The sequence below is a fragment of the Heterocephalus glaber genome, unplaced genomic scaffold (genome assembly GCF_053883595.1).
Source record: "Heterocephalus glaber isolate CG9 unplaced genomic scaffold, H.glaber_assembly_v1.0 deba00001472, whole genome shotgun sequence".
NCBI lineage: Eukaryota > Metazoa > Chordata > Mammalia > Rodentia > Bathyergidae > Heterocephalus > Heterocephalus glaber.
The window spans coordinates 86,206,829-86,226,200 of record NW_028258315.1 but is presented as its reverse complement, the minus strand read 5'-3'; the positions used below and the strand labels follow the sequence as shown (position 1 = coordinate 86,226,200).

The 19,372-nt window shown below is 42.6% G+C and overlaps 1 protein-coding gene across 4 annotated transcripts in view; it reads left to right on the top strand.

Moving 5' to 3' along the window:
• The window catches only part of LOC110345675 (uncharacterized), a 43,399-nt gene extending 27,665 nt beyond the window's left edge, over positions 1 to 15,734 (top strand). For 2 of the 4 annotated variants that reach the window (XR_015439593.1, XR_015439591.1), the window contains exons 4-6: positions 1,970 to 2,039; positions 9,022 to 9,218; positions 14,648 to 15,734. The gene's annotated coding sequence lies outside the window, so the exon portion shown is untranslated. Of the gene's footprint in view, positions 1 to 1,969; positions 2,040 to 9,021; positions 9,219 to 11,098; positions 11,610 to 14,647 lie in introns of those variants that run through there. The other 2 variants (XR_015439592.1, XR_002389166.2) reach the window with 2 other exon arrangements.
• Positions 15,735 to 19,372: the final 3,638 nt, after the last annotated feature.

Here is a 19,372-nt window from a genome sequence, read left to right as displayed (position 1 = left end):
GAGACAAGAGGTCCAGGTTTTTGTGCTCCTGTACCCATCAGTCATTGGCTGCTTGGGGTGAAAGTGGGGGTTGACATATCTCAAGCTTTTCTAGATAAGACACCTCATCCAATAGCAACTATGTGAAGAAGGTCACAGGTGGAAGCTTTTAGCCATGGCAGGTGGTAGCTGAGAAATGCATGCACTGGCTAGTGAGGAGATTTGGGCAGGACACCAACACTCTACAGTGACCTTAGAGAAACAGGCCAGGACCGGAAACACTTTATTATCTACTGGCAATTTGACCTCAAGCCTCTGCAGTGAGCAAAGCTGGGCTCTGTGAGGCCACAGGGGCTCCCTTGCATATTAGTTTTAAGGTCTAGAATCCAAACAGGTCAGGCATTTTCCTCGGCCCTTTTTCCTGGGTAGACATTAAATTTCAGTCTTCTGTATCACACTTTTGGGATATCAAATAAAAGTGAGAATAAAAAGCAAAGAGAGTTCCCAAAGGGAGATACCAAAGTCTAACACGATGGATCAACGTGAAGCAAATCCTTGCTCTTCATACATGGCCCCCAGGAATATTTAGTTGAGTGCTTATGCTGGGCCAGGTACTGTGAGAGACTGTGAAGGCAGATTCCAAGGAGCAGTTCCAAAGCCATTTTGAGCAATACAGCAGCATGACTAAAATTAGTGCTGCTTTAAGGTTTTAAGTGTCCACAAGAAGAGACAGGCCAGGAGAGGTGGAACTTGGGGAATGTAAGCTAGTGGGGAGTGCTTAGAAGTACAGCAATAGGCCATGGCCAGCCTGCCAAGGACTCCAAAGAAAGAGCTGAGGTCAGAATCTGGGGCACTGGCCAAGTGGCAGAGTCTAAGAAAGTAAGTTAAGGTCAGTGTTCAGAAGCTCAGGCCAGGGAGAAGGGCGCAGGCAGAGGTGTGGACGTGCCAAATGTTGGGTGAAAGAAGATGATGAGGTATTTGGCACCCCCTGTTTGTCAGGGGCTTTAAATATATTTAATCTGCACAATAGCATTTCAAGGTAAGTATGTGATTCAGAAAGATTCAAACAGTGCTCGTCAACTTCCTGAGCATGCAAAACACCTGGAAATTGTGTTCAAAGCAGATTCTCATGTGACAAGACTGGGGACCCAAGTATGTACGTTTCTGATAAGCTCCCAGGTCCACGGAATATGCTAGGAATAGCAGGAGGTTAAAACCTTGGCCATGAAGTCAGTGCTTTTACCAGGAAGGGAGGAGGAGAGAATGGAGGGCAGGGAAACAAGTAGTCCAGCCTAGAGTCGAGTCTTCCAAGTACAGTCATGAGCCCAGACCCTCGACTGACCGGGCACCCTCCTAGATGAGGGCATGTGCGGGCAGGGAGGTGTGATATTTTGGAGAGGAGAGTGGTCCTCTCTGAATCCTTAGGAAGTGGGAGTGGGCTCTGTGATTCAGTGTTTCTGGTCCAGTACATACATTTTAATCTATTGTCCATAGTTGGTTTAATGATCAGTTAAATTGAGTATATATTGTGATAGAAATTATTCTCTAGCAGTTATTTTAAAATTTTTAGACTCAGAATGAAACCATATCCATTTCTCAGTAATTGTCTTGATCTTATTTTTTTTTTCCTACATGGTTTGTTCTTTACCTAAGAATTTCTCACAGCCTTATCATTAAATTTCTTCCTCTATCTTATGGATACTGTTATTAAGCGTTACTGGAATACTGGTTAGGGATCGCTGCTTAGTTTTAAAATCATGATTATTATAATGCATTTTTTAAAAACTATGCATTCATGGGGCGGGGGTTTAGCTAAGTGGTTCCACCACCTGCCTCGAAAGTGCAAGGACCCGAGTTCGATCCCCGGTACCAAAAAAAAAAAAAGACTATGCATTCATAAGATGTTTTATAGTTTCTAGAGTACTTTCATTGACAGTTTCTTCCTTTTCCTCTCTGTCTACCCCAAGTTAAATTGGTGTTATTATTCCAGTTTGTAGAGGAGAATCTGGAGGCACAGAAACTTGAAGTAAATCACCCAAGGTCATGGGGTTACAGAAATGGTGGGTATAACATTTTTTGAGTATTTACTGTTGTTGGATATTGTGCTCAGAGTGCTATATGTAGTAGGTCATCCCTGCCCCAACTCAATTATTATTGCTGTTATTATTGCCATTTTACACATGAGAATATTGAAACCTAAAGGGATTGCCTAGTTATTCCAAGTCACAGGGCTAGTAAGAGGAAGAGCCATGGTTTGAACTGAGACACTCTAGTTTTAGCACTAAAGGACATGTTGCAATATTTGAGGCCACAGCAAAAGCAAAAGTATGTGTGAGATTTTTTCTAGCACTGTCCTGGAATAATGATACCCTTGCCAGCCAGCTACAGGAAGGACCTTTAGAAGCTTGAGATTGTCATTCTCATATAAGATAAGGAGGCTACTAGCAAAAGTGGATGATAAATCATCAATTTGGCCCAGCCAGAACAATCGGAGAGGATCTGACACTTACACTTGGTGTTGGGCCAGCACCTGAACAATCTCATCCATCTGTCTCGTGTACTAGGTTTTCCTACCCACTCTTGCCCAGATTTCCAGGGTCATGTGCACCATTTTGATGTGTACATTACAGTCCTACCGTGAAACCGGTTCATTCCACATGGTAGAAATGAAGTGACTTTGGAGGGAATTTCTTACAGAGGTATGACCCAGGCCAAGGAAACAAATAGGATGCTGAGGCAACCAGTAACTAGCAGCAGTGGGAAGCTGTTACTACCCTGCTGACTTGGAAAGTGAAGGGGAAAAGAGTCTTACTCATACATACAGCTTGTATGAGCTGGAGTCATTGAGGAACTGTACTTCTGGAGGGATGCAGCCAAGCCCAGAGGTATGTTGGAAAGAAGAACGAGAGAGGAAGAAATATCCTGAACTCCCTCTTTCCACCTGCTAGTCACCTGCCAGTGTCTCTCATTGCTGAAATCCAGCCAGATTCCAGCTGGCCAGCTTGGCTGATGGAGTCCATAGAGGTCAGCCTCCTGAGCACAGGACAGAGAATTACTTTCCTTCCATCCCAGCGATACCAGGCAAAGTCCTTTCTCTGACTCACTTCAGTTCTATGTCTTGGGCTCAAATTCCAAATCCTGTACAATAAGCCATTCTCTTGGCTCTGAGTTTTCTGTCCCTAAAGTTCTTTTTACAGTGAAGCTTCCCTGCTATGAGGAAAATGGAAGATTGATGAATAGGCGTGTCCTAGTATGCTTGCATGTCAATTCTGGATACTTAAGCCAGTTTTCAAGATCTGCAATGCTCCAATGTAAGGCTGAGTATGAGCCAGACCTGGTGATGGAGGACCAGAAGTACAGACTGAGAGAAGCAGTGGTGAACTACATACTGCTCCAGGGTACCTGTGCTACCTGTGGCACCATGCCCTCTGAAGAACAAGATTCACGTCTTGGGCATCTAAATATCAGACCATTCTAAAAAGTCTTTGACAGTGTGAGAACAGAATCTAGAACCAGACTGCTTGGATTCAATTCTATACACCACCACTTACTGGCTGGCTGACCCTTGAACAAGTTGTTTAACTCTTCTAAGTTTCATCTGTAATATAAGCACAATAGTAGTACCTACCTCATGGGATTGTTGTGAGGACAAATTGAGTCAATCCATAAGGTAGATTTTAGACCCTCTGTTACACTATTATTACCACATAAAAACAAAATTTAGAAACATTGTAGGGCCAAATGATTTTTACCAAAAAAATTTTTGGAAAATGCATTAAAGTGGAAGAAGTGTACACAGATGATAGGAACTCAAATAACAGGAAATATAAAGAATGTAATTGAGGGAAGTATATTCATCTGCAGTAGTTTTACATTTTAGATTAATCATGAATCAGTCTGTTGTAGTGAAACTTTGTACCATTAAGTTGGTGCATATTTATTGACAACCTACTCTACCTAGGAGAATGTGTTATGACTTCACACCTTACAAAATTCACATTTCTCTCAAAAGAGGATTACATCCTTTTAGGATTTGACTAAATATTGGAGATATTTTTAAAAGCCACTTTAAGAATATTTTCTAAGATTTTATTTCTTCATTGCAAAAATTAGGGAACAATATCCCTGTGTGACAAGATTGTTCTGAAGGAAAAATGCAAACTGTTGGCACATCATTCCCAATAAATATTAGCAATCATTATTACCTGTGATTTCACCTTTGAAAACTTTGATAGGATTAAAAATACAGTCAATATTTTAACTTCTTTGGGACTTGGTTTACATTCTTGAAAAATCAAACTATAAATGTTAATATATATGAATTCATTTATAAAAATTAGTATTATACATGGAGGTATACACTACTGCTGTGAAATAATCTCAAGACAAAATTAAATTTTACCAAATCTCTAGATCCAACTACCAAGACATAGAAAATATAGAGGATATAAGAACATGTTAAATAACACCATGGTGATGTATTCAACAGAATCAAGGGTGTTATAGATTTCGTTTCATTTCCTCAAAATTTGTATTTCAAAGTCCTAACCTCCAATGTGACTGTATTCGGAAATAGGGCCTTTAAGAAATTAATTAAGATTAAATGAGAACATAAAGGTATAGCCCTAATCTGATAGGACGATTGCCTTTAGAAGAAGAGGAGACAGCAAAGGGAATGTACTTCCCCCTACCCCTCTGCTTGTGCCCACAGAGGAAGGGCCATGTGAGGACACAGTGGGAAGTTAGCTGTCTGCCAGTCAGGAAGAGCAGCCTCACTATAAACCAAGCATGCTTTTACCTTCGTCTTGGAATTCTAGCCTGGAGAGCAAGGAGAAAATAAATTTCTGCTGTTTAGGCTACCTGGTATGTGATATTTTCTTATGGCAACTCAAGCAGATGAATACCGTAGGAAACTCTACAGGACAAATAACCAGTTTCTTCAATAAATAAGTTACAATGGAAAGAAACAGAGCATGAAAGAGCAATAGATGAAGGGGCACCTTAAAGATTATAGGGACTTAACAGATGCATCCGCCAGTTGTAATTTACAGACTCTATTTAGACCGTGATTCAAACAAACTGCAAAGAAGGAAAGGAGACAGAGACAGAGATGACCACACTGTGACATTTACAAGACAAGTATGGACACTGACTGGATATGTTAGGATATAAAGGAATTTTTAAGTTTCTTTAAGGTGTGACCAAGTTATTATGGCTCTTTTTAAAAATTTATTCAGATATGTACTGAAATTTTTACAGATAAAGCAATATGATATCTGCTTAAAAGAATATGGAGGGTAATGGTGACGGAATAAATGAAACAAGATTGGCCGTGAGTTGTTGAAGCTGGTGATGGGTTCTTGTGAGTTCATTATATTATATTCTCTATGTTTGTGTATGTTTGAAATTTTCTGTAATAAAAACTACAAAAGTAAGAGTAATAGTTTTCTATTTTAATTTCTATTAGTACATGTCTGCAGCACATAATGATGACAGTCATCACGGCATTAGTACATGCACATAACACATCCTCATTTTCTCCACATTTCCCTCCCTTCCCCTACCCTCCCTCTCTTGGTTCTCTTCCCATTTGCAAAAGATCAATCACCTTGTTTCCCATTATCTGTCTTTTATTCTGCTCTTAAACATTGGGTTTCTCATATAAAAGAAATCATGTGATTTTTTTTTTTTGGTACCAGGGATCGAACTTGGGTCCTTGTGCTTGTGCAGCAGGAGGCGAAACCACTGAGCTAAATCCCTGGCCTGAAACCATGTGATTTTTAACCTTGTATGTCTGATTTATTTCACACGACATTGTGGTCTCAAGGTGCATCCATTTTCCTACAAATACCTTAAGTTTATCTTTATGGCAGACTAGTACTCCATTGTGTGTAAATACCACATTTTCTGTATCCATTCATCTGTTGATTGACATTAGGCTGCTTCCAAGATTTAGTTATTATGAGTTGTGCTGCTATAAATATGGGTATGCATGTATTATTGTAATGTGATATCTAAAAGAGTAACACATTTCATAAAAATAGAGAAATCATTTGACCATGTGGCTTCCTATGGAAGCATGGGAGATGTTTTTTCTCTTTAGTGACCCTCCTTTGAGCACAATGCACACTGGTTGACTCCTGTTCTCTAGGGTCCAGCAATTTCCCTGCTCAGGAGATTTAGCCACTGAGCTAAATCTCTGGCCCTGTTATTTTTACCAGTCATGGTCACCATAGAAGTCAAAATCCTGTAGAATATTAACAGATAACAATTATAAAGTTTTATAGAGAAGATTTAAAATCAAGTTTAACAGCATTTTAGCATGATAATCATGATGACATTATATTAAAACCATTAGATTTTATTATTGCTGAAACACATTTTTTTCTTTTCTTTTTATTTATTTTTAATAGCAAAACATTTATAGGTATGTTCTAGGCATACACAACGGTAACACTCATAGGGAATTTGCACATGTGCACGATACATTCTGCTCCTTTTTTCCCACTCCTTCCTCCCTCCTCCCCACCAGCCCCTCCATGTACAAAAGTTTTGTTTCCATTTTTCCTTCTATTTTCACTTTTTTCTTATCCCTTCCTTCTTTTCTCCCTCCCCCCCATTTGTTCCTCTTCCCATTTGAACACTTTCTTCCCATTTCCCAATATCTCTTATACATTTTAGTCCTTATTTCCACTTGATTTCTCATACCAGAGAAACAATACAGTATTTAAACATGTGTATCCAATTTATTTCACTTAAGAGTACGGTCTCAAGGTCTGTCCATTTAGCTATAAATGTCTGAAGCGCATTCTTCTTTATGGCAGAGTACTATCTGAAACACATTTAAATCTCCATTTTAGTAAAAAATAACCCTTTAGTCAGTAACCTTTATCTAATTACAAAATATTAAATTACATAAAGAATTTTTTTACCTAAATTTGTTATCTTTTTTTTTTTTTTTTGAGACATGGTCTCACTATGTAGTTCAGGCTGGCACTCACTGTGTAGTCCATGCTGGCCTCAAACTCATGGTGATCCTCCTGCCTCAGCCTCCCGAGTGCTGGGATTTCAGGTGTGCACCACCTTGCCCAGCTAGATTTGTTATCTTTTAACCATCCTTTGTTACCAAAGTGACATTTACGTAGAATGTACTTCTGTATTGTTTATAGATATACTTTGCATATTATTAATGCCTAATCTCTGATCATTTCAGTGACAATGGCTGGACTGCACAGTGCTTAGGTACCTCTAACTGTTATAACACAATTACATAACAGTCACACAACCATAAGCCTGAAAGTGTATCTGCATCATCTGGCTGGCTGCTTGAGGTCAGAATTTTAGGTGAAATAAGTCAGACATGTAAGCTTAAATATCACATGGTTTCTCTTGTGTGAGAAACCCAATATATAAAGTGCAAAATAAAAGACAGACAACAGGAGAAAGAAAAGAGAAAAAAGTTCCTATAGTCCAGCTTGGCCAATGTATCTAAAAGTGAATCTTGATTTACTATAATTGTCTCATATATTTTATGTGTCTTTGGCTTGTTAGTCTGATTGTTAACCTGTGTTTATGATGATTAATCTTATAAGGACTTATAAATAAATGAATCTGATGCTGGCAAAAAAGGGATATAGGGGAAGGAAGAAAAAAGAATTGAGATGTGTTATGTACCTGTACCCATTCTCCACAATGAATGTAATCATTACACACAAACATATACTAAAAACACTTTTTAAATCCAGGCTGCCCCAGGTGGCATTTCTAATAGAACGCTCTGTAAAGCTGGGACCCCATGTGCTGTGACACTGGGGGGACCTCTGTCTCAAAGAAAAACGGTGGGCATGGAACTTGTAACCACCGTCTGAGCTGCAGAATGTGGGGAAGCACATCTATCATCTTTTTTCAAGGAACTAAACAGCGTACGTATAAACCTGTAGTAATTGGCTTCCTTTCATACTTTCCCTCTCTGTCTCTGTCTCCCTTTCCCCTTTCTCCTCTTCCAGGGCAAAGATGACCCCTACATAATGGTGAGGGATTAATTTACCCACAAGATAAAACATATATATCTAATAATATATACAGATCCTTGAGGAAACATGGACATTCGCCTTTATACTGCAGACTTTAATATACTTGAATAATTTATATCACACACACAAATCACTAAAGACATACATCTGAATAACACAGCTTTTTAATGAGCTTAGACAGACTGCATCCATGGTGAAGACCTACTGATTTGAAGCACACGTGGACTATTTATGAAGTTTGTCATGTAATTGTCCATGACCCATTTGACACATTTCAAAAGATGGGCTTCAGATAGGGATGGAACAAGAGGATTTCGGCTGTGAGAGTAACACTGGGCACCCAAAGGCCTTAAAATCCATGTGGTAGGGTGGGAAGTGGAGAGTGGAGTCGGTTGGGGGGGAGATAAACTGCACAGGCAGGTCAGAGCCAGGAGCTGGGCCACAAGAAGCAGGGACTGTGGGGGATCCAGGCTCTGAAGAATGACACACTTGGGAGTGCCTGGTCCTGTGACATAAGAGATGTGTGACTGAATTGCTCAGCTTTTTCTATTCTCTCTCCATTCAGAAGTGTGGACAGTGATGCCTGGCCCCCAGACTTATTCGATAGGAACTAAGCAGCTATCACAAAGTTTCCACCATACAGCACATTGGTGTAGGGCACCTTGGCTTCTGTAGTGATGCTCAGGGCCCATAGGGAAGGCTCTAGGAGCCACGCAGCACTAGGCAGGCAGATGGGAGGAGTCTGGACCAAGCAGCACCTTTGCAGACCTTGACTGTGGGAGGCAGCCTCCCATCTGCCTCCATGTTGGGTCCTCAACTACTGGTAATCACATCCTGTGTAGTCCCTGCCACGTTATGCTAGGGTCAGTCTGTGTGGCCAGGAGCGTACAGCAGAAGTGACAGTGTAGCACTTCCGGTGTCGGGGCATAAAAGACCACAGCTCAAGTTGTAGTCTTAATCATTCATTCCCCACCTCCTCCCTCCCTCCTTCCCTCCCTCCCTATCCCAGACTGCCTTGCTCTGAGAGAAAGGAGCTGTTCTGTCAGGAAAACTCAGGAAGCCTGTGGGAAGACCCAGTGGTGAAGAACTGAAGTCTCCAGCCAGCAGTCAGCAAGAAGCTGGGGTCTGGCAACACCTGTGTGAATGAGCTTGGAGATGAGTGCCTTGGCCTGAACCATGCAGTTTGGATGGTGGAATACAAGTCAGGTGAGCTGCTCCTCCCTCCCCCTCCTCCTCCGTCTTCCCACTGGATCTCAGTTCCTGATGCCCACAATAGCCTTGAGGGGGGCGGGCAGCACACCCACCTCTCCGCCCTCAGGCTTCGGAGGAAGCTTCCCCTCTCCTTTCCCCTCTGGCTCCTCTAGACAAAGGGCTTCGGGGTGACTCACTGCAGCTTCCTCCTCTGGGGCAGGCAGAGGGAGGTGTCCCGGGCCCTTCAGGACTCCAGGTGGCTCCGGGTGTCAGAGAAGCCCGAGACACTGGACTCTTGTCCTCTGTGCCAGATGGAGGCGACTGGGCCAGGCTCGTCCAGCACACTGCAGCTTGGATGTGCTGTCTGGCTCCCTCATAAAGCTGGTTAAGCTTGCCTGGCTGATCCCCTGTTATCAGGAAGTCCACGTCCTTCAAGGCCTGGGGGCTGCTCATGGATCTCCACTGAAAATGTGAGGAGACACATAAAATAGACACTTACTTGGAAACATGCCAGACGTTTTTCTTGGTGGTGGTCACTGCCGCCTTCTTCTGCAGCAGATCTTCCAGCCCACACCTCCTGTCCATCTGAAACTGTTCCCTTTGTCCAACAGCTCCCCTTGCCCTCCCTAAAGTTATGACTTAACAACTGAAAATGCCATCATTGAGACACAAATAACATATAGGCAGCACTGCTGGACTCTCCCCACCCCTCCTGGTTTTTCTGGTCTCTGCTGTCCACTATTTACACTGGCACCACCTTGTCAATGACCCTGGGGTTTCTGCCAGGCTGGCAGGCAAGGGAAGCACAGGGCCAGCAGGTGGGCTGCAGTCCTTTTCACTGCCTTCCAGACCTGCCTTCCATTGCTGGCAGGTGGAGGAGGTTGTGCAGGAGCTGGGGCAGGATGCCTCAGGGCTGGGCTCCTGCAGACTTGAATGGGAGGCCGGGAGCCTCTGCCTCCCTGCTGCCCTGGGTGCTTCACCCTGGGGAGGAAGGGGTCAGTGTGACTACAGGCTCAATGGCCCTTGTCCTTGGAAGGAGAGCTAAGGGGGCAGGATCTGGGGAGGATGATGGCACCACTTCCTCATCTACAGACCAGAGGCATCAATTTCCTGTGGCCTGGTATTCCAGGAGCAAAAACATGGCCATCCACAGTGATTCCGTGATGTTTAGGGGGTCATACCCCATCTGGGTCACGATGCCCAGGACTATGGTCTTCCTATGCTTGGGGAGTGGCTCAGGAGGATTACCCCAGCAGAGCCACAGGTGCTGCAAAGTCTATTTTAGGGTTGGCCACTTCGTGGGGTTGTGGTCGAGGAGCTTGTGGATTAGGTTTTGGAGGTCCAAAGAAAGGAAATGAGAGAATTATCTTCCTGCCTGGATCTGATGTGCCAGATGTCTGTCCCACCGGGGAGTGACCCACAACAAGCTCATAGAGCATAGTGCTGAGGCTGCAAACATCCACCTGTGGGCCTTGGTACGGTTTTTCTGAGAATCACTTGGGGGCAGCATGCCATGTTGTGAAGCCACCCGAGGTCACATTCTGCCCAGGAACAAACTTATTTCCTAAACCAAAGTCAGTGATCTTGATACTTCCTTTGGAGTCCGATAATATATTCTGGGGTTTGAGTTCTCTGTAGACAAAACCCCAGCCATGGCAGTGCTGCTTGGCACCCGCAGTGTGGAGGAATAATCTCCAGGCCTCTTTCTCCTTCACTGAATAAGCCCTCCAGATGTGTTCCCTCTGGTCTCCTCCACTCACACATTCTTCTACAAGGTAGAGTTTGTCTTGGGTTTCGATGACCTCCAGCAATTGGATGATTGTGGGGTGCTGTAGCTCCTTTAAGACCTCTACCTCAGCTATAATGATGATGGGTTTCAGTTTCTCCTTTTGCAGCACCTTAATAACCACTGATGTCCCAGTGGCAAGATGTTCTGGCAGCAGGACCTCGGCAAAGCCACCACAGCCAATGGTGTCCAGCACTTGATATTCATCAGTGAGGTTCTTTCCATGGGAACTGGCTGTGGGGCTCAGCCCTCATGATCAACATCCAGACTGGGCATCCTGGTGGAACAAACCTCCAGAAGCTCCACAACACCAAACCAATAACCACAAACATGCTGTCCACAAACCCCAGATCATCAGTCAGAGAATCTCCAGAACAAAACCCTGCTCCAGCCATGGCCTATGTACTGTATAGCTCGAAAGTGACCTCGCTGGCTCCTGTGAGGCAGACCATGAACTGGCCCAGACACAGCTGGCCACATCCACAGTGGACCCTTACTTCTTGGCCTCCAGGACCTTTTGTTCTTTAATGAAAAAAGGTCACAAAGTCTCTTGCTAATATGGGTTATGGAAATTGATACTTAATTTTTTAGAAATTAAAATTGCAGGATGTTTCAAAGTCCTTTTTGTTTTGGTTTGAGAATCTGTAATACCTTTTGGTTTTAGAAAGTATATGACGACTACACTCAACAAATTCAATTCATTGTTATTTAAACTCTTACTGGGCTCAAAGTGATGCTACAGCTTCACTGATACTAGAATAATGTAACATTCTGTTTATTAAACACAATAAAACATATTAATGCCTATGAAGCTGACAGGAAGATACTTACCATTATAACTTCTTCCACAAGATAAGCATTAGATTTCTCCTTAAAAACCCTGGAGGTCAAAAGGAAATGGATTAGTACGTGCTGTGTTGAATGAAAGAGCAAAGCAAAACAAAAGGAAAAAACCTTCTGAACTAAGAATTCTGTAGCCAGCAAAACTGTCCTCCAAAAATGAGGGAGAAATTCAAATATTCCCAGATGCAAAGCATTGTGGGATTTATTTCCCTCCTACTAGGCTGCCCTGGGTAAAGGGGGTCCTTCAGGTTGAAATAAAAGGACATTAGGTAGAGACTCAAACCTGTTTGAAGAAATAACTCTGTTAAAGGTAAATACATGGATATTTATCTAAGTCACGACTAGTTTTGTGTTCTACATGATGTGAGAGACTCATGTATGAAAACAATAAAAGTATAAGACTCTACTTTCTGGACACAGTGTGCCAGGCATGGATGAAGCCACAAACCCAGTCACCCAAAGGGGGTGAGGATGGGGCTTTGGGGACAGCATTTTATATGTGGCTAAGTTTAGCTGGCACAAATTCACACCGGAGTGGTGTGACCTTAGGATTTTCAATGTAATGCCCATGGTATCCTCAAAGAAAATACCTAGAGTATGCACAGATGAGAAGAAAACTCAAACACTCACTCCGAAAGAAGGACTCAAAAGACAGCAGTGCAGAAAACGAGGGACAACAAGCCGAAAGGCGAGTGGGAGATAAACAGCCAACTGGCAGAGGGGAGCTCTTCCTAAGCACTAAAGCCCTTCCCTGTGAAGGGGCACTACCCTCCCACTCAGAGGCAGAGACTGGGAGAAGGGCTGGGAAACACGGTGCAATTAGATCCAAAGGCAAAAAAGGTAGAAAAGGAAAGTGAACTGAAGGTCCTCTCCGCCAACTGTAACCCAAATACTAATGTCGGAACAGGTTTTCAGTCAAGATAAGGTTACAGGAGATAGAGGGACGTGACGTCAGTTACTAATAAAAAGTTCAAGCCAGGCGTGGTGTCACATGCCTGTAATCTCAGCACTCAGGAGGCTGGCAGGAGGATCTCTGCAAGTTCAAGACCAGTCTGTGCTACACAGTGACTTCAAGACCAGTCTGAACTACATAGAGAGACCCTGTCTCAAAAAACAAAAAAACTAATAAAAAGTTCGACCCAGGGCCGGGGATTTAGCTCAGTGGTTTCGCCGCCTGTTGTGCAAGCACAAGGACCCGAGTTCAATCCCTGGTACCAAAAAAAAAAAAAAAGTTCAACCCAGCAAGAAAATAACAAGATTGAAACAGTGAAGCATAGGAAATAGTTCATAGTGTATTCATCTCATGCTTTAGTTCCCAAGACTCTCCGGAGATGTCCTCTACATTCTGCCACAGGGGCAGGCTCTATATCTATCTATAGCCACCCAAACCTGGGAGGAAGGAATCCTTCTACAAAGGAGTTCATTGTTCCATCTCTGAGTCAATAAATGCTTAGTGGACACCTACTATGAGTGAGACATGTTTTTGGTGCTGTCGATAAGATGGATACAGTCTCTGATCTCCCAGGGCTCACATTCTAGTGGGCTGATAGACTAAAAGCAATTTGATTGATTGTTAAAATATTTTTTGCATTAGAACTTTCTAAAATTTTTGTTGTTTATTTTATGAAAAAATAAAACCATTTCATAACTCTTGTAAGAGTAATAATGAGCCATGAAACAGGCCTGTTTAGATAGGGCCTCAAAAAAGTCTGTCTACAGGAGGTGTCATTTAAGCTGAGAGAGACCAGCAGCATAAGAGAAAAGATCTGGCCCTGGGAACAGTGTAAGAGAACATTAGGTGAGGGAACAGTGCAAAGGCCTACAGTGGGAAAGAGTTTGGATTGTTGGAGGAACTGAAGATATCCAGCTGTGGTGACCTGAGAAACCATAGAGTGAAGTATTTGAGAAGAGATTAGAGTCTAGACAGGGACTAAATCATAAGAAACCTTTTAGGCCACAGTAAAGAGTTTGAGTTTTATTCTGGGAGCTATGGAACCCATTGGAAATTCTCAGCAAGGAGCTTGACTTGCTTAGGACTAAAGTGTAAGTTTAGAGAAGGATGGGAGTGGAGAGGGCTCTGAAGAAGCAGGGGAGGAGAGTGGCCTTCAACCTGGGGCTGCTGGAGCTGCTCTGGGGACTTGGAATAGGAGTAGGATCTTCCAAGGTGTACCCTGTGCCAGCAGTCCCAGGAGGTGCTATGTCCCTGACTTTCCCAGTGCCCCGTGAGCTGATTGTTGGTAGGGATAGTCTTGTTATCTGTTGCTGTGCAACAAACCACCCCAACATGTAGTGGGCTTAGAGCAACAGGAATTACCCAGGAATCTGAAATGTGGGGAGAACCTGAGGAGATGATTTTTTTTTTCCTATTCCATGTCATGCCTGAGGCCTCAAATGGGATGAGTCCAGTGGCTGGGCTAGGCAGCCAGAGCTGGCTGAGCATCCTACTCTTTTCAAGTAGGCTCCAGGCAATTCTGCAAGGTTTCTCATGGTGCCCTGAGGAGAGCTGAATATCTCCTACAGCAGGTCAGGCACCAGAGAGAACTTAAACTCCAGGAAAACAAAGTAGGAATTCCAAGGGCATTTTGATCTAACTCCAGAAATTACAAGTCCACCTACACCAGATTCTGTTACACTGGGCCAGCTCTAATTTTTATGGGGAGGGGACCACCTAAGGGTACAATCATGAGATTCTTGGAAACTGGCTAATAAGAGCTCATACTTTTTGAACACTGAATGTCGGGGAGGAATGTTTTGGGGACTCCCAAAGGGACTTGTTCAGGGACCTAGAGATGATTGTGGTTGTGCTAATACCTAGGTTTCCAGAGAAGAGCAGAAGTACTTGGGTCAGGAAACCGCTTCAGAAACTGATTGGAGAAAACGTGATGAATGGTGAGTGGGCTGGTGCAAGAGGATCCTGAAGGCAACCAAGAGGTCTTGCAGAAGCCGTCAGAACCGAAGTGGAGTCACCTGTGTCAAATCCTAACAGAAATAAATAAATAAAGCTAGGAGGTTATGACCGAAGGGAATCTCATGCCTGTAGGCCTGCTAATAAGAACTCTGACAAAAGACTTCCAGAACCACGGCCTTGTTTGCAGGCCACTTCATAGTTCTTCAAGGACATCTGCCCAGCACCTACTGTCCAACTATATTGGTCAGTGACTGCTAGAGAAGCAGATTTCATCCAAGATCTACAAATATATACAAATTTACAAAATTGGCTTACAATGGCCATCTGCAGAGTCGGGTGTGTAAGAGCGCAAAAGGGCTGTCCGTGCACTGGAGATCTGAAGGATCCAGGCAAAGGCCTGGAGGTCAGTGTGTGTCCTGTGCAAGTCCTTATCAGGAGGCCACAGGGTCTGTGATGGAGGCTGAAGAGTCTGCACTGGAAGCCAGGAGATGATGGCCAAGGTGAAGGTGAAGGTGAAGTGTAGGGCTCCCCTAGAAACAGCAGTAAGCCTTCCTGCTTCATTTCCCTTTTACACCATTTAGGCAAAGAGCCTTCCTAGGGTGGGGCTTCTGACTTCAGTAAATCCCCGAAGCACGCCCAGAACTGTGCTGATCTAATTTAGATGGGGGTTTCTTACTGAAGTTGACACTATCGGTTAACTATCACACCAGCCTCGTGCTGATGCCACCCTTGTTATTGATCCTTGAAGTCAATAATTGTTTCGGGCCGGGGATTTAGCTCAGTGGTTCTGCCGCCTGCTTCCCAAGCATAAGGTCCCGAGTTTGATCTCCAGTACCAAAAAAAAAAAAAGAAACAATAATTGTTTCAAAAAATGTTATATAATCCTTTTCATTTTACCTTTAGAAGCTGTTGTCTTTCTTTGCCTGGTTGGATACACTCACATGTATTCCCATTGCAATGTTCATTCCAGAATAAATTCATTATCTTTGAAGAATCTTTCTCCATTTGTTATTAGGTTGAAACTTTAAATGAGGTATTTGATAACTTTTTGCTATGTGGTATGTGAAGTTGGTCCCCTCTCCCTTCTGTCCAAAAATTGTTTCAGTAAATGATTTCTTTTGTTAATGCATTGTGGATTTCTTCTGAGAGATACATCAAATGCTGAATTCTGTTTCAGGGAGGGTTTAGGATGAGAACAAACACTGCCCAGAGGAGCCTGACCACACTTGGGATAGATACTAAAGAACAAAAGAAAAACTTAAAAAAAAAAACAGTAAATGAATCTTGGAATTTCTATAATCCTCTAGTAGCCAATTATGATCCCTGGCAAACTTGTAATCACTTCTATCCAGCCTCCAGCCAAATTCCTGAACTGGCTTGTTCCATTCCCATCTCTTTCTATCACAACTTCTCTTTTCCTTTCTTTTCTTCTTTCACATTGTGGGTTTACAGATTTAAGTAATTTTGGTAACATGAACTCTGTGCTTCTTTAGAACAGAGGAGAATTCCTTAGGACTAAAGGATTCTCTAGTTGTCTGATGTGTATTGAATTCTGTCAGACATGACAATGTGCAATGGGGAATTCTGAGAAAAGATGGAACTCAAAGTCAGCAAGAGAAGTAATTCTGGATTATTCTATGAAACAGGAAGACGCAGCTGCCACAGAAGAGGTAGGAAGGAACAAAATGCTGCAGCTCTTCAGAGTTGACTATCATTGGGGACAGTAGAGGGTGGAGGGTCTTGAAGAGCTTTATAGAAAGGACAGCACCTAAGCTAACCCTTAAATCCAAGGTGACAATTTGTACTTGAAGAGATGAAAGATTTGTAGCTTAGGGACTGAGTAAAAGGGTCATCCCAGACCTACCTACGCTGCCTTTCACGTCAGAGCACTGCTGACCTATGTCCAGGCTCCTGCTGGGCCATTTCCTCAGTGTTTTCCTGGCCCAGAAGTCAGCTTCATAGAAATGTCAGGCTCTAGGCTTCTCCACTCACCCCTCAAGTTTCCTTTTCAACAGTGATCTGGGAACAGCCTTCTACCCTGGCTACCCAGTGAAAGAAGGAAAGAGCTGGTACTGAAAAGGGCAGTAGAATGAATAATATTACTGGAAGACTCAGACGCAGGGAGGGAAATTGAGCCCCAGAGAAAGAACACAAAACTGTGTCTTCTTAATTGTCATGAATAAGTAAATTCATGCCTATGTCTGTCTGTTGCCCCACCTTGTCTATGAGCTCCTCAGGGATGTGAGCTGAGCCTCACCCATATGGGATGCCCCACAGAGCCTGGCACATTGTAGGTGATCTCTATATGGTAGGTGAACTAGTATTCTGGGGCTTAGGGCACTGATGCTCAAAGCATGGTCCCAGGGCACCAGCATAAGCTGGGAACTCGATGGAGAAATAAATTCTTGAGGAATCACCCCTGACTTACTGAATCAGAAATTATAAAGACTGAGTAAAGCAATCTGTGGTTTAATAAACCCTCCTTTAATAAGATTCTGATGCAGGTAAAGTTTAAGAATCATTATTGTAGGCTGTCTGAGCCTCCAGAAGACTTGCTTGGGTCTCCTTTGGGACATCAAGAACTCAGCTGCTTTTTACTTGTGATAGACATACTTATGCTTTTATGCCCCCACCTTTTGGCATAAAAGAGAGAGAGAGGGAGAGGGAGAGGGAGAGAGAGAGAGAGAAAGAGAGAGAGAGAAAGAGACTAGTGACCAGGAAAAAAATAAATCATTAACGACAGGTTGTTTTTCTTCTTGAAAAACAGAAACTTTCCTGGAAAAAATATATTCAACAATTTTTAAAACAGACTTTTTATAGGATAGAAATAGCAAGAAACATGTCAAAAAATTTAGAGCTGTAGTTTTATGTGAAACTGCCCTTCCTCCCAGATAAAACCACATGCTCGTCCTCTTTGTCAGTCTTCAGTGTCATCCCTGATGATTCCCAGGAGCTGCCATCAACAAGTTTCCTTCTGAACTGGAGGAGCGGATCTAAGTCATCATTCTCTTACTCACTGACAATGCTCCTGGACTCATGGGACAGGGAGAATTGGTGGGATCCTCTGTCTGGTGTGTGCATTACCTGGCAAATGTGGACTACAAGGAAGATTTGCATATATTCATACAGGATCATTCCCCAAGGGACTTTGATCCTCACTGGGTGCTCAGTACTATGTAGGCTTTGTACCTGCACAGATATAGTTGTGATTTTATTCCTATCCTCAAGGAACTCACGACCTAGTAGGAAAGTTAATAAATACACCCAAACTAAATAACTTTGTCCTTAGATTAGGGCTTTTGAATTTCTAAAGTGTTTCACATGTGCAGTTTCATTTAATCCTCTGACAGCCCCTGGGGGCAGCACATGATGGCCATAGCAAACTCGAATCTATAGAAACTCAAACATTCTATGAATCCCAAACTCAAGTCTATAGAATGAGCTTGGATAAACTTAAAGGAAATCTCCCTGACTTATGATCATCCATCGGGTGGCTAACAAGGTAGAGTGTAGTCTCAGAAAGACAAGTGAGGGTTGTGATCATATCTAAGTGAGTTTAAATCTAACCAGTTATACGAGACAAGATCTGAAGGGAGGGGAAAAGAAACATTTATAGAACATGTCCTTTTAGCTGATCCTCACTTAACAGACTAGCCAGCTTAGCAGAAGCACTATTTTCTCTGCAAAGTGGCCTGATGAGTGTCCACATCTCACTGGTCTCTTCTGTGCCAAGAATGTCAGCTTTTACCGACTGTACCATGTGCTTTCCTAGAGCCCATTGGATTCATTCCCAAACCCATTTTTGCCAGTTGTGCTAGTTTGTAAGTACACCGCTAAATAAAATATTGGTAGTATGTTAACTAACGAAATAATGAATTCTTGTTCTTATGAAAATTAAATTGACTTCTATGGAGAGAAAACAAAAATCATTTGGTTAAAATAAAGATTTTTGAATAAATATGACAATATATTGAATAAATAAGTTCTTGAATATGAAAGCTGTGATTCTGATGAGAATTGTAGAAATCTAAACGTCTTCTGCTCTAAAATTGCTTCATAACCAAATTTATGCTCTCCATTCATTTTAAAGGTGTTTAGGAGCTGAAAATTATAGATGATACCTCAGGAATTGCTTTATAATAGAGAAATGAGGTAGATTTTGAAGAAAATGCTTTACTTCTATACCAAAAGTTAGGTAATTAAGGTACATTTAAATGTTTTAGAAAAAATGTATGTTTTAAATAATTTCCTCACTGCTTTCCAATTAACATTTTCAATTTAATTTTTAAAATTCCATCAACAAACTGCAGTTCTCAGATTTGTTAGCAGGCTGGTACATCTGGAAGGAGTCTAGACAAAGAAGAATCAAAGAGATGAGAACAATACAGTGGTGTTCTCTAAGGCTGTTCGTCAAAGAGGAGCAGACTGGAATAACTGTCTCTTGGAACCCTCTCCTAATGGAAGATACAATTAAGTTTGTCATAGATTGATGTCTTTGGCCATTGGGATTGTTCAACATTCCTCTTGTTCTGATTTGCTTTTCACCAAGAAATCCTCTTTACCATCTGGCCACCCATGTGTATATTCTCCCTCAAGACAGAAGTACTTCAGTATTGATTCCTGAAACTGTTA